Source organism: Antechinus flavipes, chromosome 2 (genome assembly GCF_016432865.1).
Source record: "Antechinus flavipes isolate AdamAnt ecotype Samford, QLD, Australia chromosome 2, AdamAnt_v2, whole genome shotgun sequence".
In the NCBI taxonomy this organism is placed as follows: domain Eukaryota; kingdom Metazoa; phylum Chordata; class Mammalia; order Dasyuromorphia; family Dasyuridae; genus Antechinus; species Antechinus flavipes.
This window is the reverse complement of record NC_067399.1, coordinates 26,513,186-26,538,291: the sequence shown is the minus strand read 5'-3', so window position 1 is coordinate 26,538,291 and position 25,106 is coordinate 26,513,186. Positions and strand designations below refer to the sequence as shown.

At 36.9% G+C, this 25,106-nt stretch overlaps 1 protein-coding gene across 2 annotated transcripts in view; it reads right to left on the bottom strand.

Annotated features, from left to right (window-relative positions):
* The window catches only part of CTNNA2 (catenin alpha 2), a 1,459,872-nt gene that overhangs the window by 381,810 nt on the left and 1,052,956 nt on the right, over positions 1–25,106 (bottom strand). The window lies entirely within an intron of this gene.

Here is a 25,106-nt window from a genome sequence, read left to right as displayed (position 1 = left end):
TTTCCTCCATTCAGATCCTAAAGCAGAGGTCTTACCATATCACGCATTCAACGCCCAAGCACACACAGTGGGCACCTGTAGTTTCCTATATACCTTCAGAATCAAACAAAAACTCCTCTGTTTGTCATTTAAAGTTCTTTGTAATCTTGTCCTTTCTGCCTTTCCAGTCTTCTTACAGTTTGCCCTCCTTCAGGCATTGTACATTCAACAATATCTGCCTTTTTGAAGTTCTTCAAACACAACACTCCATTTCCTTTATTTTTACATTTATGCTAGCTAGCCTCTTATTATTAGAATGTTCTGTCCTTCGCTTCTGCTTCTTAGTTCAGCTGTCTTTCTTCCAGATTGAGGGGCATCTGGTTTACACATAGGATGGAGTATGAGCTCTGGAGTCTGGAGGATCTGAGTTCAAATGCAATCTAAAATACTCGTTATGTGACCCTGGGCAATCCCAATTACTTGACCATTTTTAAGAGCATAAATTCTATCTAGTCTGGAAGATCTTCTCTAAATCCTCCCTGGAAGATAATGCGTTCACTTTTTAGAGTGCTTTCTACCTTCTCTAAGCATATTTTATCTCCCAATTTTTTTCCATATCATCTCCCCAATTTAAATATAAATTTTTCAAAACAAAAATTGTCTATTTCACTTCCTTTATAACCCAAGAATTCACCATGATATCAGGCACATAATAAGCGATTAACAAGTATCTGTTGAATTAATGTAACTTGACTTGACCCACATCTGTATGTCCCCAACATATAAATGAAAAGTGATCAGTCTCTCCTCTAACTGTTTAAAACACACCCAGGGTAGGCACTCAGCTGACTTAAGCTTTTCATTACTCCATTGGTTGTCAGAATAGCCAATGCTAGAACTAAAGTTTTACACTCACAATGATAAAATATGAAGGTTCTTTTCTCAGGAAGAAAGAGCAACAGTGAAATCATTATGACATATCAAATGCAGATCAAAAAGTGATTTCAGGTGAATCACCACAGAGTTCAGAGGTTTTAGGTCTATATATCACATCCCCACATTACGGTACCCATTCCGAAATTGAATGAGATGTTTCGCTATGAAATGAATATTAAGAACCCCTAATCTCCATCCTGCCAGGCACTGGGTATGTTGAACATGATAATAAGCTGCAAATAGCTTGAGGACAGAAGGGCAATGTTCCTTATGTCTGTAACAGGCAATAGGTACAGTTAAAAAAAAAAATCCCTCTCCCACTTTAAACATTTTTGCCATTGGGAGACTCAGTAAAAACCAATTTCCATTTTTGAGGAAGAGAATGTGTTTGGGGAAGTAGGAAGTCAAGAAAGGGAGGCAGAAAAAGTCATATTTTCTTTCAGTTTAAAAAAGGAAACAAAAAAGATTTTAAAATTTTTTCAGAGATAAAAAGCTTTAAGCAACTTTGGCAGGGACATTATCTTTCCTTTAAAAGAAAATTGTTTTCCAAAGCCTCCTAAATCTCTCTGTATATCTAAAGTTCAGTTTGACAGCAGTTTATCAGAAACCCCAATGATGTATCCCTATCCAAACAAGGTAGCTACCCAATTCCTATTCCCAATCCTACTTCATTTTTGCTTATTAGTCCTGCAAGGAAGTAAGTCAGTCTCCATATTATCAATTATGCCTAATGATATGTTTCTGGGGAGTTCCATTTAAAATTCAGTTACAACAGGGTTCTAAATGTCCTTTTTTCCAATAATGGCATCTCAGATGCAAAGTGCTTTTTTATCAGATCTCAGAAGTGAGATTTAAAACTGTCATCCTTCTCAGCAATTTAGCAGGTTGTTGTTGTTTTCATCAGAATGAATGCCTGACTCATAGTTCTTTGGGAACATCTCATTATAAGTTAAAGCTGAAATGTGGATAAGGGGAATCTGCTTGACCATTCAAAGCTCTATGAACCCCGTTTTTCTTTCCTATCAATACACAGCAGGTGTACAGGTTTTTTTTTTTCTTTGAATACAAGGCATTAATATATTTGGTTTAAATACTGAAATCTTTCCCAAATAAATTCCACAACAAAATGAGTCTTCTCCTTTGATAGAGAAAAGAGTGAAGCAAAACCAATAAGATGATCTCGTGATTATTCCACATCTGTAGTCCCCCATTCCTCTACTGGGGAGAGGAGGAGGAGGAAAAGAAGAAGAAAGAGGAGGAGGAGAGGTATCAGATGGAATAGGAAAGGAGGAGGAGGAAGAAGAGAAGGAGGAGAAAGAAGAAGAACAAGAACAGGAAGGAAGAAAAGGAGGGAGGGATGGAGGGAGAAAGAGAGGGAGGGAAGAAGGAAGTAAAGAATGAAAGACAGAAGGAAGGAGAAGGAAGGAGAAGGAAGGAAGGAAGGAAGGAAGGAAGGAAGGAAGGAGAAAAAGAGGGTGAAGATAAAGAAGAAGAAAGATGCTTTTTTCCCTATGGTCTAGATTGCCAATACAATTGTTCAATGCTTAGTTTTTTTGGTCTTGTGCTTTTAAAAAATCTTTATTATTTAAGACATTTGAGGCACTGTTTTTGAGATTTCTTTTCCCTCTGTATCAGTTTCCCTAAATTCTTCATATTCATTACTTCACACAAAGTAATAACATTCTATTTCTTCTTTTTCATATTGTCAATTGTGTCTGTCACATAGTAAACATTTAATAAATGCTCATTCTTTTGTCTTGATTTGAAACTGTGCTAATATCATTGATTTTTCATTATAAAGTGGGAAGGGTATCAGACAAAGTATCAAAACATCTGAGATAGAGCCTGGATTCATATCCTGACTCTGCTGGTAATTTTGATCAGTTAATTTACTCTCCATAGGCATCAGTTCCTCATCTGTAAAAATGGTTTCCAAGGTCACTACCCAACTTTATTTCTTATGATCTTCCCACTTGAATTTGAATTCTGATTCTTTAAATTACTATAACATCATGATGCATAAGTCACTTAAGTTCTGTGGTGCTCAGGTTCTTCATCTGTAAAATTAGACAGGCTGGACTAAATCTTCTGTAAGATTTCTTCCAATTCCAATTCTTATTAATTTCCTATCACATTTATCTATCACAATATTTTCAACCACACATCAATTGATAGACACTTGTTTTATTTTACCACCACAAAAAGGCTGCTATGATTATTATAGGATTTGATTATAGATAACTCTAAAACAAAAGTACTTAGACCAAAAGCAATAGAGTTACTGTCTTTAGAATTGGTCCCATAGAAAGTCTGATATTGTTTTTACTTTATATATTCAAATTTGCAAGCTCAACAGTTCGGAGGCCATTGATTTCCACTTAAGCCCTTTCCCTATAATTAGTATAGCACTGAATAGCCATCATGGATCACGTAGGCCATACAGGACCCAATATTGAATGGGATGTTTTTTTTAAAACTAATGGGTTTTTCCTCCTTGGAGAGCTTTTAGGCAGAGGTTGGGAAATTGTTTGTGGGATAAAGGCATTCCTTTTGTATAAGAGTTGGTCCTAATGACCTTTGAAGTCCCTTCCAATTTTTATCTTCTATGATACTGTAAATTTTCTATAAAATCAATTTTTATTTAATTTAAATATGTGTGTATATATACATATGCACACATGTATATATTATATATATACATTCATATACATATATTTATAAATATTTCTGTACATATATGTGTGTGATATATACACACCTAATCAAAATAAGATTATTTGATGAAGTCTCCCTCCAGTGCCTCAATGTAGAATGAAGGGTTCCCTGAATTGTTAAACGCTGCATATGAGGAGAGTATGGACTTGGAATTGTTAAAATAAAAATAAAAGTTGTTAATACAAAGATCAGCTTGATCAAATCCAATTCCATTTCATTTAACAAACATTTATTAAGCATGTATTGCTCTATGACAGACACTACATAATCACTGGGGCATATTGTACAAAAAAACAAAACAATTCTGATGTATATAAAAAGTTTATATTCTAATGAGAGAAAAAGAGTACTTGTAAAAAGAGTACTAGTACAAATAAATACAAGGTAATTGGTGGAAAGTATACTAGCAGTTAGAGGGATCAGAAAAAGTTTAATGAAGAAAATGGCACCTGAATTTTGTCTTGAAGGCAGAGAAGGGACCTTATGACATGGAGGTGAGGAGAAAGAACATCCCAAGCTCGGGGTAATGTCCCATTCATGGTATAAAAACTAATTTGGCTGCATCACGGCATTCAGAAAAGGGAGTAATATCCAGTGAGATAAGATAGGACACAACAAGGTTTAGGCCTTTAGCACATCATAGTGAAAGGGAGGGAGGGAGAGACAGAGAAAGAGAAAGAGAGAGAGAGAGAGAGAGAGAGAGAGAGAGAGAGAGAGAGAGAGAGAGAGAGAGATTACTAGACTTGAGAAAGCAAGTTATATCCAGCTTCTGATACATATTGGATGTGATAATTTGGGCAACAAACTTAACTTCTGTCTGTTGTAGGTAACAATCCATAATTTTCAGAGAAGATGCTTTTATGCATTAGTAGGAAACACCAATGGAATAACAAGTCACAGCTCAAAAAAAAAATAAAAATGAAAGGGGTACTATATAAAACAACTGAGATTTTTTTTTTAAGTCTCCTTTTAAGGAATTTATATTCTACTGGGAGAAAACACATATTCACATAAAATAAACATATGACATATGAGTTCTTTGTGGAGAAAACCATGATTTTGCCTCCTTTTGTATCCCCAGGCACAGTGTCTGGCACTAAGCACTTAATAAATATTTGTTGACTGATTGACTATTACAAAGTAATGTATTAATTGAAATTAAAGTGAACTGAGGCACAAAGTTCTGAGCACAATCAATTGATTATCAAAGCATGAATCTGTCAATAAATGGGGTATCAGCTTTCTCATAAATAGCTAAAACCCTGAAGTTCAGTTTCTAGATAATTTGGGGAGAGTATTTTTTTAATTTTACACTTAAATACAAAATGAATAAAAACATAACATGTAAACAGCAGACCATAACAAAGGATTCACCATAAAAAAAATTTCCATTTCAAGAAAACCCATATAATAAATGCTACACTTGTTTTTCAAAGCTATTCTATTTTGCTTTGATTCTATTGGCTTTCTTTTGTTCTCTTTTGTGATCTTTTTACTTTATTTCCTCTCCCCCTAAAAAGACTACAATTCAGCATGTGTATGTGGGTATGTGGGTATACATATATATAGTATGCAATGCTCTCTTGCTTCTATTTATTTTACTCTTCATTATTTTATGGCTCCATTTTTTCTGAAATTATTGTGCTCATAATTTCTTATAGCAAAGTAATATTTTATCATAAACATATACCACAATTTGCTTAGTCATTCTCCAACTGATGGTCATTCCCATGATTTTCAGTTCTTTGCCACCAAAAAGAGTGCTGCTATAAATATTTTAGAAGATATATAAGTTTTTTTTTAATTTTCCTTAATCATCTTGGGAAACAGACCTAATAACGGTATTGCTGGATCAAAGGGTATAGGCAGTTTAATAACTCTTTTGGCATAATTACAAATCTCTCTCCAAAATGGTTGGATCATCTCACAGATACACCAACAATAAATTAAGGTCTCAATTTTTCCATATTTCCTTCAACACTTGTCACTTTCTCCTTCTATCATTTTAGTCAATCTGGTAGATGTAATATGATATCTCAAGGCTGTTTAAATTTGCATTTCTCTAGTGAATAATAATTAAGAATTTTTTTCATATGACTATAGATAGTTTTGATTTCTTCATTGGAAAACCGTTAATATTCTTTAATCATCATTTAATGATGATTTTTTGATCATTTATAAATTAGAGAACGACTTGCATTCCTTGACATAGTTCTTTATATATCTGCTATATGATACCTTATCTAAGGAACAGCCTATATTCCCCCTCCCCCCAAGTTTTGTGCTTTCCTTCTAATCTTAGATACATTTGTTTTGTTTGTACAAAAACTTTACTTTGATATAATCAAAACTATTTATTTCATATCTCAAAATATTCTCTTTTTTTCATAAATTGTTTACTTATCCATAAGTCTAATAGATAACATGTTCCCTGTTCTGCAAATTTTCTTGTAATATATCCCCTTATATCTAACTCATGGATCTATTTTGGTCTTATATTAGTAAATAATATAAAATTTTGATCTATGCCCTATTTCTGCCCAACTGCTTTCCAGCTTTCCCAATAATTTTTACCAAATGATGGATTCTTATCCCCAAAACTGCTCTATACTGTATGACTGCTCTATTCCATTGATTTATCTTTCTATTTCCTTGCCAGGAACAGGGAGTGTTGATAATTATTATCTTATAAAGTTGTTTAAGAGCTGGTACTGCTAAATCTTCTTCCTTTACATCTTCATCCATTCGTTTCTTTGATAGTGTTGACCTTTTGTTCTTCCAAATAAACTTTGTTATTATTTTTTCTAGTTCTGTAAACTATTTGGGGGATAATTTAATTAGAAGGCATCAAATATAGAGATTAATTTTGGCAAAATTGTCATTTTTATTATCTGGGATCTGTTTACTCATAAACAATATTTCTCTACTTATTTAATTCAAATTTTGTTATACAAGATTTTTATGCTTTTTGTTCATAAAGATCCTGGGTTTTTTGGTAGGTATATCCTCAGGTATTTTATAATGTCTGGAGTTATTTTAAATAGGGCATCCCTATCTCTTTCTACAGGATTATATTGGCAATATACGCGAATGTTGGTGATTTGTGTGGGTTTACTTTATATCCCGCTACTTTGCTGAAATTATTAATTATTTCAATTAACTTTTTATTTGAATATTTTGGATTTTCCAAGCACAGCATCATATTATCTAGAAAAAAGAAATAACTTTATTACTTCATTCATTATTCTGATTCCTTTTATTTCTTTTTCTTCCCTTATTGCTATTGCAATACAATTTTGAATAATATTGGTAACAGTGGTCATTTTTGTTTCATCCCTGATCTTACTGAGAAAGTCGCTAGTTTATCCCCATTCCAAAACATGCTTGCTAATAATTTTAGATAAATGTTTCTTATTAATTTAAGGAAAAGTCCATTTATGCCTATACTTTCAAGTATTTGAGTAGAAGTACTTTATCAAATGCCTTTTCTTCATCTATCAATATTGTCATATCATTTTTCTTTCTTTTATTATTGAAATAGTCAATTATGTTAACAATTTTTCCTATGTTAAATGATCTCTCAATATGAATCCCACTCAGTCATAATGTATAATCTTTGCAGCATATTGTTGTAATCTTTTAGGTGGCATTTTTTTAGTATTTTAACATCCATATTAATTAATGAAATTGGTCTATAATTTTTTTCTCTTTTTTACTTCCCCTGATTTAGGTATCAGTATCATATTTGTTTCATAAAAAGAGTTTGGTCCAAATCATTTTTGCATACAAAAATAGGAGTGGCAACAGTAAAAAGAAAAAAAAAAAAAGGTTGGGGAGAGGAAAATCGCATTATAGATGGGAAAAAAAAAAAAAAAAACATGATTAATTATAAGACCTGGACCATCATAGACAGAAAAAACAATAAGATTGGCTGGATGTTGGGTGTGTGGGGCTGTCAACCACCCATCCTTCCATCTTGTTGCTGATTGATTATGTTCACCTTCAAGGTTAGTTAGTGATGCATGTATATGAAATCAGACTTCCTCAAAGAAGAAAAATTACAGGTCAGACTTCCTTAATGGATAACTAGCAGGACAGAGACAATAGAATTCCTTGACATAAGAATAAACCATTGATTTCACAGAAAAACTATATTTTTAAACTTAATTCAGAGGCAATAAAACATGACTTAGGCAGTAACAAAAATGTCAGTAATATTGCAGAATAAAATCATTTATGAAATAGAGTCAATTTAATTTTCCCCCTGTAATTTGGGTCAGAAAGTACTAACTATTGGGGGCACAAAGAAGTTTTACTTGAGGTGAACCTTGAATGTAGGAAGGGATTTTAAGAGCTGGAGATAAAGAGTCAGAACATTTGAGGCATAGGGAATATGCAGGGGTGCAGAAGCAGGAGGCAGAATATTCAGTGTGGGGAAGGGCAAGTAAGAATTTTGGTTCTAACATTATGTGCCTGAGTGGGTAGTAATGGGTAATCCACTGAAAAGGGTAGGTTGGAACCAGATTGTAAAGATCTGTGAATGTCAAGCAGAGGATTTGCATTATATCCTAAATGCAAGAGAGTCACTGAAGAACTGCTGAGGAGTGGAGAAAATCATCACCTGAAGAGCAGATGATTTTGGGGGGAAGGGAAAGGTAAAGAAGGGGCAGAGCAACTCACGGAGTATGCTTGCTAAGTTGTGGAGGAGTTAAGGAAGTACACCAGCAAAACCACCAATCTTTGAATTATCAATATTAAAAATAGAGAGGAACAAAGTGCTTCTGTTTTACCAGGAGCAGGAAGACAGCACACATTCTGATAAACAGATGGCAAGAGCAGAGATAGAGAACGTGGATCTCATCACTATGTCTCCATGCCTTTATGTGGTCTCCACCCCCTACCCTCCACTCTTAGCATTCTCTTTTTTCATTTCTACCTCTTAGAATTTTTACTTTCTTTCGTGACTGAGTTCAAGTACCACTCACTGAAAGATACCTGCCTATAACCTCACCTAGCTCCCTTCCCTTCTCCTATCCTGCCCTAAAAGATGACATATTTGAAGGACCTGAGTTCAAATCTGGTCTCAGACACTTAATACTTCCTACCTGGGCAATTCACTTAACCCTAATTGCCTCGACAAAAAAAGATGACATATTTTGTATTTGCTTATCTCTATATATGCTGCTCTTCCCCCACCCTCAATGAAACAAGTCTCCTTAAGGTCCGGGACTGTTTCATTGTTTGTCTTTGTCTTAGTCTCACATAGTCTCTTATCTGTACCTGGGTGTAATATTTCATCTGTCTATCGTGTGTATGAGTATATGGGTGTATGGTTATTCTTTTTACAGTTGAATATCAAAATTTCTGGGCTTTATCCATCATCCTGTGATGATCAAATATTTCTTGAGGGTCTAAAGTGTTTAGAATATTATATTAAGAGCTGTGGGAATAAAAAAAGTCCTTGTCTTCTGGAATCTTATAATGTATCTGGAAATCATGAAGAGCTAACAAACAGAGCAAGTGACAAATAGATCTCAACAGTCCGATTGCTCTATGACCTTCTTGCTTTCTACTCTAAGGGTATATGATCCTCTTATCAGATATCCTTAAAGTAGAGTATGTGGTGAGGGAGGGAAATAGAGAGATAGAGAGAGACAGAGACAGAGAGAAATAGAAACAGAGAAATAGAGACAGAGAGAATAAATGGTGTAAAGACAGTGATTCTTAGTATCTTAGTATCTTTCCTCCTTTTCTACTACTTCTGCAGGAGCAGAAGAAAGAACTAAGGATCTTCATGGGTTACCACAGACAAATTTTTCATTATCATATGCTCAGTATTCTAGTAACGATCCTCTCTGTTTATTGCTAGGCTGGTCCTCAAAAAGCAAAATCAGTTTGCTGCCAGAAACAGATCTGTAATCTTTCTTTTTTATCATGACTGGATTTTTCAGAGCTTGTTCTTTGCTGGTCTGATATTTGAGAACCCAGGGTTACCTCCACACAAAAGATGAAGGATCAGAGTGAGTAGAAACTCAGAGGGGGCAGCCTCTCTGGTTTCATCATTGGGCTGGTCAGAAAAGTTTTGCAGAGAAGATGATAATGTAAGATAAGTCCCAGGGACAGAATGGTGTAATGGAGAGAGCTCTGAACCAGCCATCAGGAGACCTGGGTTCTATCTATTCTGAAGACTTTTATAAAAGAAAAAAAAGCATGAAGGAGTGGAAAGAATCACTGGGTTTTCTGTGAGAGGATATAGTTTCAAATCCTAATACAATCATTTTCTAACTATATGATCTTGGGCAAATCCTAAGGCCATGTATTTAGAAATAATAGAGACCTGTGAAGTTAGTTTAACTGTTAATCAAAGAAACTAAATGATTTGTCCCACAGTCAAGAAGTGTTCAAACTTTTTTGGGACTCAATTTAAATCCATAGTCCTATCATCAGATTTTATACAGAGATAGAACAAAGCATGGAGAACCTTTCAAAGACAAGAAGGAAGAAATAAAGAAAAGAAATATCCAATTAACAATGTACTGACCATTCTGTTGTAGCTGCTTTTATTATTGTTCTTTCTTACACACATATCCGTGTATGTGTATATAAAAATGTTGATCCAAATGCATTAGGTGACACAAATGTCTCCATTTTACAGAAAAGGAGACTAAGGATGACAGAATTTAAGTGGCTTTGCCCAAGTCATAGAACTGGTAAATGTCTGAACCTTGGTGTTACTGACCCCACGCCCGTCATGTCAACTATACTAAATCTCCTTAGTCCTTTTTATAAGATTTGATGGGAAATGATGTGAGCAGTAAAATATCCAAGCTCTTCAATAGCTGTCCTATAACGCATTCTACTGTATTATAATCTGTATGCATAGAAGTTTCCTGTTGACATTAACATTCTGTGTCATTTTGGTTGCAGGGCATCTGTTTAGGGAACATTTGTAGTTATAGGCTTCTTTGCCTCTCAGATCTGAGCTTTATGTTTTGACCCAAAGGACAAATTTGAATTATGGGTTCTCAAGAGGCCAGACCTAAGAAATATGAACCTAGCAACTGGGATCTAGAAGCGTCGGGCCAGAATACTTATATTGCTCACTTCATACAGCCCCTGATTTTTTTCAAAGCTTAACTCATAGTATTTTATATACTGGACTTTGTTTTTTCATTTACCCATCCTTTACCATAAAAATAATCAGGGCTCTGTCTCACTGAAATTCTATTAATTTGTAGATGTCCTATGTCTACTTATCTCAATATATGTCTATAGCAGGAATGCAAATTTCCCAAATGCAAGATCATATTTCATTTTGATCTTTGTTTTCTCTATTCTTGCCATGGTATATAGCAACTTAAAATGTCCAGATTATAAGTCAATTGTATCACTCTGAGATTCATAAAGTGTTTTAAATATATTAGTTTAATGGACAAGTCCTTTAAACCAGGTTGTCTCTCACAGGGGCTTGACTCCTCAAGAGTGACCTTTCAACCTTCTGTCTGATCAATTAATCAATCAATAAACATTTATTAAGTGTCAACTATGCAAGATCCAAGTTAATCTTTCCAATGTCTCATTTTCAGAATCACAAGTCCTCTGGAAGTTATCAAGTTGGAAAACACTTTCATAAGTGACGTATTATGGTAACATTTCTGATACCAGTCATCAAATCTACTGATGTACCATAGACCTCTGAGTCTTTCCATCTCACCCAGTTCTGTATCCTTGGCACTTCTAGGTGTTTCTAATAATGATGCAACTGATCTCTCTTTGATGTATTTTCCTCCCAAATTAAAAGGTAAGCTCCTTGGGACCAGGAACAAGGTCATTTCATCTATTTGTATTCCTAATATTAAGCATAAAGCTTGACATATAGTGACTAATAAATGCTTTTATATTCATTCATTCATTCATTTTTGGTAATTATTATTCATCCCAGGGGTAGTTCCATTCTAATAGGCAATAAACCCTTGGTCCAAATGGATATAATCCAATGACAAAATTAGAGACATTGTGATGGGTTATTGGGGGAATGAAACTCGTCCTAGGGGTTAAGGGGAATTGTTAAGACATTAGAAAGGTAACCAGTCTTATTCTTAAGAAATGCTAGATTTGAATCCTGCTTCAGATGTTTATTAACTATATAAATCTGAGTCAGTTACTTAATTTCTCTATGATTCAATTTCCTTATCTGTGAAATGAATTTAATCATAAGACCCAGGCTATATGGCTTCTTAGTACCCATCTTTCAGATGGAAATTTATTGTTGCTATTGTTGTTGGTGATGATTCTTTGTTCTCAAAGAGTTCTAAAGACTTCGCAAGGATAATGCCTTGACTTGAACATAAATTGATAAATTAGGTATGTGCCAAAGCAGATGTAGAGGTTCAGTTCCAAATGGAGTCCATTGCACCATCACCCTACTCTGATGAAATAATGGATTTATTATTTTTTAGTTAATTAGTTGGTTTATTTTTTCCCCACTTGTTAAAGTGCTTGTCACTAAATAGTTTTTGAGCATACAAAGATAAAAATCTGAGCCCAATGAGTTTACATTCTATTCATTATGTCACTTTGGAAAAATTACTTCTTCCTCAGTTTCCTCATTTGTTCAATGAACAAACTAGACTAGGGACCAATTAATTCTCCTTTCTGAGCCACAATTTTCTCATCCATCCAATGAGCAAAGTAGGCTAGGGACAAGCTAAATTATTTGGGTGACAATTTCCTCCTCTCTCCAGTGGGTCAGATGAGGACTGAGTTCTAGAATTCTCTAGGAGGGCTGAACCCTGGGTTCCATTTTGTCTGTCATTTCGAGTTAGCCAGCCTTCCTTCACCCTCTTTTCTCCCACAAAGCAGTTTAGCCCTCCCTTCTCCTTCCCCTCTGAGCATGAGTCTGTAATGGGGAATAGCCATTTAATAAATGCCGTTATTTAAAAAGATAGGCAAGGATATGCATTCCCCTTGCTTCAGGCTCCTCTCTGAGTTGCCATCTGTTGAGATGTGGAAGTATATGTTTATTAAACTTTATTTGTTTTAGTCTTTGAGCATTATTTTACCAAACACATTCTGCAGCCGCTCCATGGCTGGAATTGATGAGAGGGAAAGTAAAGTGGCTCCCACTTTGCATTCTTAAATGTTTCCCTCCTCACCAGACCCCCTCTCCATCAGTCCCCAGGTTGTCATTCCAAGCCTCCTTTGTCAATATGTCAGAAGTCATCAAAGATGCTTTCATGTTACCAATTTGCCCCCAGATACAAAGGCTGAAACCGAAACATGAATTTGAATGAAAAAAAAATTACCTTTTGGCCTACAATTGAATTTCTGATTTCCAGATTTTCCCCCAGTGGCCCTTTCTGCAAAGTTAAGCGCCCTTCTGCTTTGAGGAGAGGAGAGTTTTCTTTTTAGTGTTATTATTTTAGCATACATCATTTCTTTGAAAAGGAAAACTGGAGAGTGACTCATGTCTCCATTCTGTGCAAAGTAATGCCCTGATCCTTCCCCCAGAATTACCAGCCATAAAAAGAGATAGTGATTGATTTTGGAGTTATTGAAGATGGCGTTAGCTTTCTCCATAACTTAGCTCCCTCCCCCATTCCAAGTACATACTAGTCAATATAGACAATCACTCTCAGAATGAAAAAAAAATCAAGAAATCCTCTGAGAACAGAACACCTCTTGTCCTAATTCTTCATCTGATCTGCTTTCATGGTATAATTTTCAATACACAAACAGAAAAAAGGCAGTGTGGTAGAATGGATAAAGACAAAAGACCTTCACAATCTGAGCTATCTATTTAAACTTATCAATCATAGATTTAGAGCTGAAAGGATTTTTAAAGTTATCTAATCAAACTGCCTTATTTTAGAAATAATGAAAATAAGGTTCATGGGCATTAAGCGATTTGGCCTGTGCCATACAAGTAGTAGAAAACAGGATCTGAACCCATGTCCTATGACCTCAAAATGCATGCTCTTTCAACTATGGCCTCTTATAGCTTACTCCTGTTCATTCTTTCTCCATTCTAGCCATGTTCTCTTTGTTGCTCAGAATATACAAACATTGCATCCCCTACCTCTGCTACCTCTGGCTTTGCATATTTCTTCCTCTCCCCATGATTAGAGTGTACTCACATTTCCACCCCACTTGTAAAATCCCCTTTTCCTTCAAACCTTATTTTAAGGGCTACCACTTATAAGAGGCCAAGTGTTAAGGGCCTTCTTGCTGCTATTACCTAATTATATAACTTGTCTATAATTTATACTTATGTAAATGTGGGTTTTGCCTTTCTCTTGACCTCCAATCTCATATTTCCAGCTGCCTTTCAGATATTTCAGACAGGATGGCCAAGAGGCATCTGAAACTCAGTTGGTGCAAAACAGAATTCATTATCTTTTCCCTTAAACCCACTAGCCTCCTACTTTCCCTATCAGTGTACAGGGAAACACCATCCTCCCACTCCTCAATTTCCCAACCTCATTCTCAAAAAGTAAAAGTAACAATACCAATTACTTTTTCAGAAACACCCCATTTTGCCCATTTTCAACTTCAGGATAATGACTAGTGACGAGGAAGTGCAGCATCCAGAGTTCTCATAAGAAGTCAACATCAGCAGACTTGAACAATATAACTACATAGGATAACCCCACATCCGGACAATAGGGCTATGCTTTAGACTTGTAATTTAGCACACGGGAGTTGTCAAAAGATTATCTGTTGATCGCACAACCATTCTGCCATATTCAGAGAGTTTTGAAAAGACAGAAATGTGTGTTATTTCACTGTAACAAATGAAAAATCAGTAACTGCCATGAGGCAAATTTAGCGGACAGCTGAGGAACGGCACTTTCCTGGGAGCCTCGGCTGCCTAAGCCACTGGGCTGGGAAGGAAGATAAATAAGGTGTCCAAGAAGGATGTTTAAATGGAATATTTGCTCACCAGTATCAAGCCAGGATCCAAAGGAGAAAGTCAAAGTCACAGAGAGTAGCCAAAGGATGCTCCACAGTGCACACTTTTGGCAGCTAAATAATAATGGTACCAGCACTCAGACTTAACATTGACCCATAAACATCTAAGATCTTTAGTGATATTGCTTTGCCAAGCAATAAATAGCCTACAAACGAATGAAAATGGAATGAACAAAATTTCAAAATATAAAAACTACAAAAGTGAACAGGAAAAGAATCCTTAATACTCGGTCTGTCATGGTGGTTGCCTCAAAAATATTTTCTTTAAGTCTACGGAGATGACTTTGAACATGCTGATACTTTTATTCAAACAGGAAAAAAAAGGAATAGTTTTATAAACACGTGCAAAACAATCCACCTAAAATTAAACATCATGGTAGTCTCTGCAAGGTAGCTAGGGACTGGGCAGAGAATTTTCCAGCGGTCCCACTTTTATATGTGTCAGCACAAGGCAACTTTCACCTCTTGCTAGTAGCCCAATCTCCCACCTGGGATATGGAAAACTTCCAGTGCAAAGAAGAGAACCACTCCCTTTGACTTTAGGACTCCGGCCCCGTGCTGTGCTTGTTCTTTGAAGTAAGAAGACTAGCACCCTCAACTCAGTGAGGAATATACTCACACTAGCTCATATTAACTCATACCCCTCACATCCCAAAGATTTTCATCCCCTGATGAACTTCATCCAAACACACTCCATATCCCGATCACCTGATTTCTTCTTCCCGTCCCCCTCAATACTCCCACTCCAAAGTTTCAGCCTAACTCCAAGCAGTCCATCCATTGTGCCCTCTGAAATGCCAGTTCTTTAAAAAACAATTCTCTTCTTCCTCAAACTTTTCATCTTCCACTACTACCTACTAGATTACCTGGCTCTCCACTGATGACAAAGACTCCCTAGCAGCCCTTTCCAATACTGGCTGTACCTTCACTCATTCCCTTCAGTTCAGTGGTTGAAATGGGGAATTAGAATGTCTTCTACTCCCTATTGCCATCTCCCCCTAAGTCCAACATTCAGTAACTTTCCTTTGAGATCTATGCTATTCATATCTAACCACCAAATAAAAAGCCTGGTAGACTCCCCCAGGTTATTTCCCTTCCTTCCTCAAGGAGTTCAATATCTGGCTCACAAATTTCCTGCTTCCCAATACTTGCCTGGGGACTTTAACTTACATATTCATTCTCCCTCAAATACCATAACCATTTAGTTTTTCACCTTACTCATCTTCTATTAGCTACTTCTTCACCCCCTCTAGCTACACAAAAAAGGGCTTTGATCTTGCCATCGTCTACTAGTACACTACCTCTATGTCCAAGAATTATGAAATCCTCTTATCTTACTATAATCTATTCACTTTTCAATTCTCCAACCTTCCTTTATAAAAGGAACTCTGCATCCTGTGGAGAGTAAAACGTTTTAATGGGGAAACTAAGACACATGTCCCCGAAGATTTATCAGTATTAAAATTAACAAAGATGGGTTTATCAGCAATAGTCCAAAATAGAGCTCATTATCTTGGCTGTTGCCAAAGTCTGTCAATTTTGCCTTTGTGATTTTTTTTTTCAAATACACTCTTTTCTGTCCTCTAAAACTGCTAAACTCTAGTACAGATACGGATCATCTTATACCTACAGGAAGCTTTCCCCAACCTCTTAATTCCAGTGTCTTCCTTCTATTAATCATTTCCTATTTAATCTATATGTAATTTACTTTCTGTGTAGTTTGTGTATAATTTCAATATAAGTGATTTCCTTTGGAACTTCCTTTTATTTTATTGCATCAAAATTGTTATCCTGGCAACCTGCCAATAGGCAGGATCCATGAAGCAGAAAGGGAGCATTGAAGTACCTACTATGTGCTAGGCTCTAGGCTAAATCTTCACAAACATTTCATTTGTTGATAGAAGAAAAATTAGGAACTAAAGGTATTAAATTTATGCCAATTTTACAGATAAAGAAACTTAAACAAAGTTGGGAGCAGGTTCAAGGAGTTGTCCTGGGCAGTATCTTAGATCCCAGGACTGGGAGCAGATCACCACACAGCTGGTCCTTTCCTTGGTATTCTCCCAAATCCTTTTAAGAAATTCTTTTCTCAAGAGGTGGCCAGCTCAGGGATTATTACCCCTTCTAGCCCTGTCCCACCCCTCCCTCTAAGGGAACTGTCCACATCCCCAGCCCACTCCATCTCCTACTTTTTAGTAATTGCTACAAAGCTCTGATGAATTAGCCACGTGTCCATTCTCTGGGCTTGGGACCGGGTGGGGGCCAGGGGGTGGGCAGACTATTCCAAAAAGGCCTTTTGTCTTGAAGGGGAAATCTCTGCCCCGGCAGAAGGAAAGTGTAAATCCCAGTGGATGGGGCTTTAAATCGCAGCCAGCTCAGCTCCAGATCTATTTCGTTTCTGAGTCCAAATCCCCCGTCGGGCTCCGCTCCAGTTAAAACTATCAGAATCTGAAGCATCCCTGGAGGCTGCCTGGGCCTCCTTCTCCAAAGGCGATCGATAACTCCTTCCAGTGGCCTCAGGCCGGGAGGCTGGGGGTAGGGGGTGAAGGAAAAAGGAGGGGACGGGCCGAGGAGGCTGAGGGGCTGGCGGTGGGGAAAGCCATCGGATTCAGGCCCAATATTTGGTCCGACCTCCCGCACCTCCCGCCTCTACCCCAAAGGAATGGGAGAATCCTTCTTCCAAGGTCAAGTATGTCCCAGCTCTTCCAGGAAGTCTACACAGAGGCACAAGGTCTATAATTTACAAGATTACTGTGTCAGGGACCTTCTTCTCCCTTATAAAAGCAGCTGCGGCTGCATCTTCAGGAAGCTTTTCCGAATTCTCCTTAAATTTTAGCGCCTGTCCTGAATCTCAAATTACCACGTAATCAATCACTTAATATGCGAATAGGTATTATAATTATTCTATAATACAATTTTCAATTATAATATATTAATATCATATACTATATATAAAATCTGTGTTTACATTGTGCACACCACCAGTTTACATTGTTAAGGAGGGCATATGTAATAATTATAATATAATGTATTATCTCTTTATGACCCCCCCTTAGAATGTAAACTCAGGGCCAGCTTAATTATTTGTACTTGTACATAGACTAGAATAGAATATTTGTCCTTGTAGAATAGAATACAAGTTCTCTTCCCAAAGACTAGAACACACTAGGCACTTATATGATGATTGATCTTCTCTGAAATATGTATTATTACCTATGTCTGTTTAAGTACATACATGTGGGAACATACACACAGACCTATCCGGTATCCCAAAAGTTTTAGAGAAATTTTTGGTTATTAAAAGATGAAAACTGCATTGAGAATTTTAGGACATCCAGTGTAGCATACAGATCCACCATGGGAACTCTGTTAGGGCAGCAGGTCTAGTATCAGGGAAGGCTCTGGGTCACATTCAGCCTTGGACACTTGCTAATTGAGTGACCTTGGGCAAGTCACTTGCCTCTGTTTCTCCTATTTTCTATTAAGTAAAAGAATTATAATAATTATAATAATAGTATGTTCCTTCCTGGGTAGTTGTGAAGATGAAATGAAATCATCATTATAAAGTACTTAGCACAGGGCCTAGAATATAGTAGGTGAGTGCTATGTGAATTATAGACCATGATGATGAATAAATAAGCACATGTAGCTGCCATTCAGTGCCAAGTCCTCCTGATTTCAAACAGCCATGCTTTTATCACAATTTCTTCTGATAGATGTGTGATTGTGCCCTTAACGTGAGTGTGGACAGGAGGCAGTGGGATGAGAGTGTATCTATCCCAGAGTCAGGGAGTCCTAGCTTGAAGTCTGCCCTCCTGGCTGTGTGTTTCTGAGAAGGGTCACAACTTCTGGGAACTCTAGGCCAGGGTTTCTTAAATTTTTTTTCTCACTCACAACCCCTTTTCACCAAGAAATTTGTATATAACCCAAAGTATATGGGTATATAAGAGAAGTTTACAAATCAAACATTCACGTATAATAAATCATAATTTCCCAACCCCACATTCAGTTAGTTATATGACCCTAGATGGAGTTGCAACTCATAGTTTAAGAAAAGCTTTAGATTAGAAGGCAGTAACAGGGAAAGTCATATAGACTTGTGGGAGGTTCAATATAAATTTCAAGAACAATACAAATGTTGCCCTTAAGTTCCTTGAGAGTGAGGACTGTTTCATTTTGGTCTTTGTGTCCCAGGACCCAATATAATATGTTGCACATGCTGTTAACAAAAACTGAGTTGAATTCATTTGAATTAAGATAAAATTTTGGCTTCTCTTTAAAAGAACATAAAATTATAAGAAGGGAGTCCTAGACCCTAGAACCCATAACCTAAATGGACCCAATTCCTATTCTTGGGACATTATTTGTAGGGCTCATTTGTTAAGGATACTAATCTTTTGGAAAAGTGCTGTTTGTGACATGGACTGAGTAGGAAGGATCTGCAGTGTGGAGGGAGGGAATTTTGAGAATTCACATCACATATATTCACATATATTTCGATCTTCCTTTCTGTGCCCGTTTCTAATTAAATGTCTGCTAAACCTGCTCAGAATGTTAAGAAGTGGGTCGCATTCTCTCCCTCAAGATCATCTCTGTAGGATTTGAGAGTAAAACCAAGCACACACCACACACACACACACACACACACACACACACACACACACACACACATCTGGTCTAAATGAATAATAACAGGTTATTATATTTGGAAAAGTTCTTGATTCATTTCAAGAGATTAAAATGCTATATAAATGTAGGCAATTATCATTATCATCATCTTCCTCTTGTTTTAATCTTTTATTGGGAAAAATAATGTTATATAATTAGTATCATATTATTATTTTGTTCTCACCTTTATATTTGATAGAACTCCGTTTGAAGTGGTTCTAAAATAAGCCACTCTTTTATGATTGTTCTTTTGTTTTCACTCTTAAGAAAACTATTTCCAGGTAGATTGATTTTATAATTAAATGAAAAAGTTGGGACATGGATGAATTTTTCTTTTGCTTATCTGTGTATTCCCAGGGCTGCTTAACAGGGTATCTGGAATATAGTAGGTGCTTAATAAATGTTTATTGATTGACTGAAAGCAGCTTCAAAAACAACTTCAACAACAACAGAGAAGATTAAAGAGATAATGAATACTTTTCCCTATTCACATAAAATGTTGATTTCTTCTCCTAGGTCCCTAAATTTTCAATCCTTTCCATTCCTCACAGTTTGGAGGTTAATGGAGTCTGTCTTTGCTTTTATGTTTCAAATCTAAGCATTTGACACATAGTAAGCAATGAATATTTTTTTTTCATTTGTTTGTTGATTTGGTATGATGACATCTATTTTAACATGTTATTCAATTCTTGGGGATCAATATTATGTTCAGGAAAATGTGGGCAACAGATCTGTCAGTGATACTTTATTTCTAGTACATTTTGTGTACTAGAAGTCTCAAAGCTATTAGAGGGATTTGTGTATATAATATTTGTCTCGGTTTTCATCATCTTCATCATCATCAACTATTAATGTATCAAGGCACATAAATGCATACATACTAAATTACTTCATATGAGTTAATGATTCAACCTCTCATAAATAGACCCCAGATTTGGTATTAACAGTAGGCATGTAGCCACTTACAGGACAATCAACTAATGAAAAGCCTGATAAAATATGATTTTATGATGGGGGAAGTTCTAGTTAATAAACAAAAAATGATTTGTCAAATCTCTCTCTGAAGACTTGTTTCCCAAGCCACGTCACAAGGCAGTTTTAGTGCCCATAGCAGAAAAGAATTTTCTCTTATTGCCTCCAAAGCTTTCAGACAAAGGAAGTTAAAGCAGCTTCAAAAGAACTCCTGCCCACTATTGTGTTGCTAAGTGGTGAGAGAGTCTGGGGCCAACATCCTAGACAATACAGGCACTGGACCTTTACCTAATGTCACTGGAGACTTCATATTACCATCATAACCACTTTCTGGACCTGGGAATGGCCCAGAGCCAGGGCAGGCAATGAGCTTTCCCATTATAGGCAGTCAGCCTTGAAGCTGGCTTTGGAAAGAGTGGTGAGTCCATTTAATCCAATCCAACAAAGCATTTATTAAGTGCCTATTAAGTGTCACTGGGAGAAGCAACATGTGCTGTGAATTCTGATTTAGAATGACCAAGGCTGGTCTTGGTCCCATATTAGCAGATAAATGATTGAAAGATAGATGACAGATGATCACTCGATTAAATAAAAAAGAGAAAGAGACAGAGAGAGAGACAGACAGAGGACAGAGGCAAATAGAAATACATACAGAGGCAAGCATAGAGAAAGAGAATCAATAATGTAAACATGACAAATAGATGATAGATGGCTAGATAATTGATAGATGAAAACATCTTATTAAACACTTGCTTTGTATCAGGCACTGTACTAAGTGCTAGGGATATAACACAAGCAAGCTTTTAAGGAGTTTCCATTCTAATGGGCAAAGATGACAAATAAAGGAGATCTGGGAATGGGAAGGGGAAAGACTTTATGTCCTGTGACAAGGCCTACTCTTGTCAAGGTTGAAGAGATAAGGATAGTGTTGTGAGTAGAAAAGGAGGAGCACAGAGATGGTGGGACAGTGGTGGAGGAATGGGATCCCACAAGATATGGAAGGAGTTCACTTATCAAAGCAAGGGGCAATAATGTACAAGATCAACGTAGTGCAGAGTATATTGAATTTAAAGAAAAGGACACGATAGGTAGATTGGAAAGGTATGCTAAAAGTTATTCTGAGTAAGAGGACCTTAGCTTTTTCTGCTAAATCCCAGAAGGCAAGAATTATAAATAATGGGGTGGATTTTGTAAAGGGAAAAAACTTAGGATGTATACCATGAAAAATTCCCCAACCATTAGTTTCCAAATTGCAGTGGGCTGACTAAAGAGTTCCTCACTCAGTGGGGATCTTCAAGCCGGGTCTGGATGACCTTGTGTTAAGCATGTTGTATCGGGCATCCCTTTTCAAGGGTAGATTGACCATTTCAGTCCCTTCCAATTTGGAGGCTCTGGACTCCCTCAAGCCAAGCAGGAATCCATAGATTGGGTGAGCAACGGGGAGGGGAAGTATAAACTCTGACATCATGGACAGGTGACCAAACAGCATGGGCAAAAGACTATCTCTCCTATCGACTGGAAGCTCCTTGAAGGCAGGGACTATTCTTGTCTTACTTTCTCTATGGCTTGGCACAATGTCCATCACATAGAAAATACTTTATAAGGACTTATTAACTAACGATTGCCTCTGGTATAAAATAATAATTACTCAGTCTGGCTCTTACAAATTTTTAAAAATTTTCTGCAACTGCTTTTCAGAGAATGATTTCAGTTTTTGCTTTCTTGGACCTGCTTTCCGACCTAGCCGGCAGACTTGCTACTCCCTAAAATCATTACTCCATCCCCTGCCTTGATACTGTAGCAGAGGGTATACTTCATGCCTGAACTGTGCCCATCTCAATTTTTCTTAGAATCTCTAGATTTTTTTCAAGGCTCAGCTCACAAATGCCATTTCCTTTCAAGTCTTCGATGTTCTGTCTTCTTGAATAGACATTGTTCTGCCGGAGGCCAGAGATCAGTTCTTCCTTCCCCATGCAATAAATACAAGTTATTCCCTATTACTTCTGGGATAAAATGCTGATTGTCCATCTCCCTTTTTTCATATAGAAAAACTGAGACCTCAACACCAGAAATGTTTCAGCTAAGAACAAAAAGATAAGTAGAAAAGTATGTAGGAAATGAGCTCTTCTGACTCCTGTTCATGAGAACAGAAGAGACATGATTTAAATATCATCGACTACCTGTATGGTCTTTAGCACAGAGTAGGTATACAATAAAGAAATGAGTCAATATCTGCTTGAATGAATAGACATTGAGAATACAGAGTACAGATGGCATATTGCCTTGTTCACAGTATTCAGATTTGCTGATGACTTTAACCTTGGGAAAAGTTATGGTCCTGAAATGGTATTCGATATGCACAAGATTTTTAGAAGTTAAAATCCATACGGGATTGCTTACAAATGAAATATGAAATAAATAAAAAGCATAATTTAAAATGGATCATAATTTTTATAATGAACTTAGAGAAAATGTAAACACTAACTGCAGCTTTTTAAAATATAGCTGTAATTTTGTATTTGTATATGCACAGACGCATATGTATATAGCATCACCATAGGATAATAGATAGAGTCTTGGTCATGGAGTTATTAAGAATTGGGTTCCGGTAAAATTTTCATTCATATTGGATACGTGATCCTACTCTTCCATCTTGATTTTGTATTCTCAGTCTAATGACCCGGGTACTATTTTGGCTAGCCCTTCTGCTATAATATATATTGTATACCTTCACTTCAGTCAAGCCACAGTGTTTAAATAATGCCTCTGAGAAGAACTAGAAATATCAATTTTGACACCTGGGCCAGGAAGACAAAACTCCCATGGGAAAATAATTTTGGTGGGGGGCTAGAGATTTCAGAATTTCATGAGCTTGTCCCTGGGGATGCCAGAGCAGGATAGTGACCAGCCAAGTCACTTTTACTTGAGAAAAGAAAGGTGATTTATGTTTGGCCAATTTTCCCCACAAGGTTCAAATATCTTTGCCCCTACCCACTTAATGGACAACTAGATGACACAGTGAATAGATTGTTGGGCCTGCGTTAAGAAGACCTGAGTTAAAATGTGGCTTTAGACACAAATTGGCCACGTGGCTTTGGATGAGTTACTTAACTCTGTTTACTTCAGTTTCTCATCAGTAAAATGAGCTGCAGAAGAAAATGGCAGACTGCTCCAGTGAAAGAAAACCTTGAAATGGAATCAGGAAGGGTTGGATATGTCTGAATATCTAAAGCCCAAGGGGTATGAATGATATCAGTGCCCTCTAAATTTCAATGATTTGAGGAAAAGCCTTGATCTCTCTATGCTATGACACTGTGGGGGATACAGAAGCCATGACTTGTTGACTTGCTGACTGATAAATGGTATACATTAATATTATAGGATAATAGATGATCCTTAAGGGACAGGAGAAAAAGTAAGTGAATGTATCTCCCAGAAAACCATCGTCTAATCCCATTCAAAATTTAGGATGCCTTAAGCACCTAGGGCCCAGAGCCAGAAGGAGGAGATGACAAATGTATTCCAATAGCCAGAATGCTGGATTTCCAGAATAGCCACAGCGTTCTCTTGTCCCTTAGAAGGTCACATAATGTTTCTCAGGCAGCCATAAACCCTGTTCCATGCAGTTTTGATCAGCCAGCTGCTGGCTCCATTCAGTAGCAAAAATATATTTTCCAGAAAAAAGGCCATCATACTGATGGGCTCTCCCACACATCTCATTTTACCAAATAGCACAAGGCAAAAATGGCTCTCTTGTTCTCTTGCAATTTAATGCATATAAAAATGTGACTCCTGGCCCTGATGTGAGAATGTGCAGATGTTTTCATTTAAAAGGCTAAAATCACTTACTCTAAGTAGCTCAATGAGGTCTATTTCCTCATATGGACCTTTTATAGAGAGGGTCCACAACAACTCCTGGTTTAAGAACCAGCTGCTCCCAGCTGTTCCTGGCAATATGCTTTAGGGATTAGTGAGAAGTTCTACCATGTCCTGGCCAAGGACTGAGGTAAAGGAAGCGAATAAGGAAGCTGTTTTAGGCTTGATTGCTGGACCCCGTGTTCTGGATTTTCAATCCCAATGAGTAGTTGTGTGCTACTGGGAAAGACACTGACTATTTGCTCATCCATAAGATTATACTATTGCCTGTAGCCCTTATCTGAGATCAGAGTTGTTTTGAGAACCAAATATGATCTAGAGTACAATTGCTGAAGAGGCTTGAAAAGTATACAAAAAGTCTAAAAAGGCTAGAAATGTGACAGATTTGTACCAGTAATTCTCAAAAAGTGTTCTAGACCAGAATTTAGTCTAGGGGCTACTACGTACTGTATGGCTTTTAGACTTTAGCTTGAACCTATATTCACAAGACTTCTGACTCACACCTTGGATTCCTTGATAAAAGAATAGTACTCTGGGGTGGAGGTGAGAACCTTTGGTTCTTGTGGTCGAGGTGAAGTGAGTGAATCAGGACACATGGGATAAGCTCATTGTTTCAGCCAATATGTAGGGAAAGGGGAAAAGAACTGAGACTACAAGATACCACGATGAAGTTTAAAGAATTTTTACTTTGTTTCTCCTTTATAAGCATGAAAAAGCTTTCTTTGATAGCTTCAGTAAGCTAGCTATTGAGTGGCCAAAGTTGGGCAATACCCCTGATGGGCCTTTAAAAGTCAAGACACCGCAAAGGAAGTCGATTCTCATGGCAAAAGAGTGACCTCTGCAATGGAAAGGAGACCCTCCTTTTGAAGAAGAGTAGAGTTTTTAAAAGGGGATCATCACCCTTTGCCTTTTCTCTTTGAACTTCTATCCTAAGCAGTGAGGTGGGAGAGGGAATTTCTTTCTCTTCTTCTACCACCATAACTGCCTAA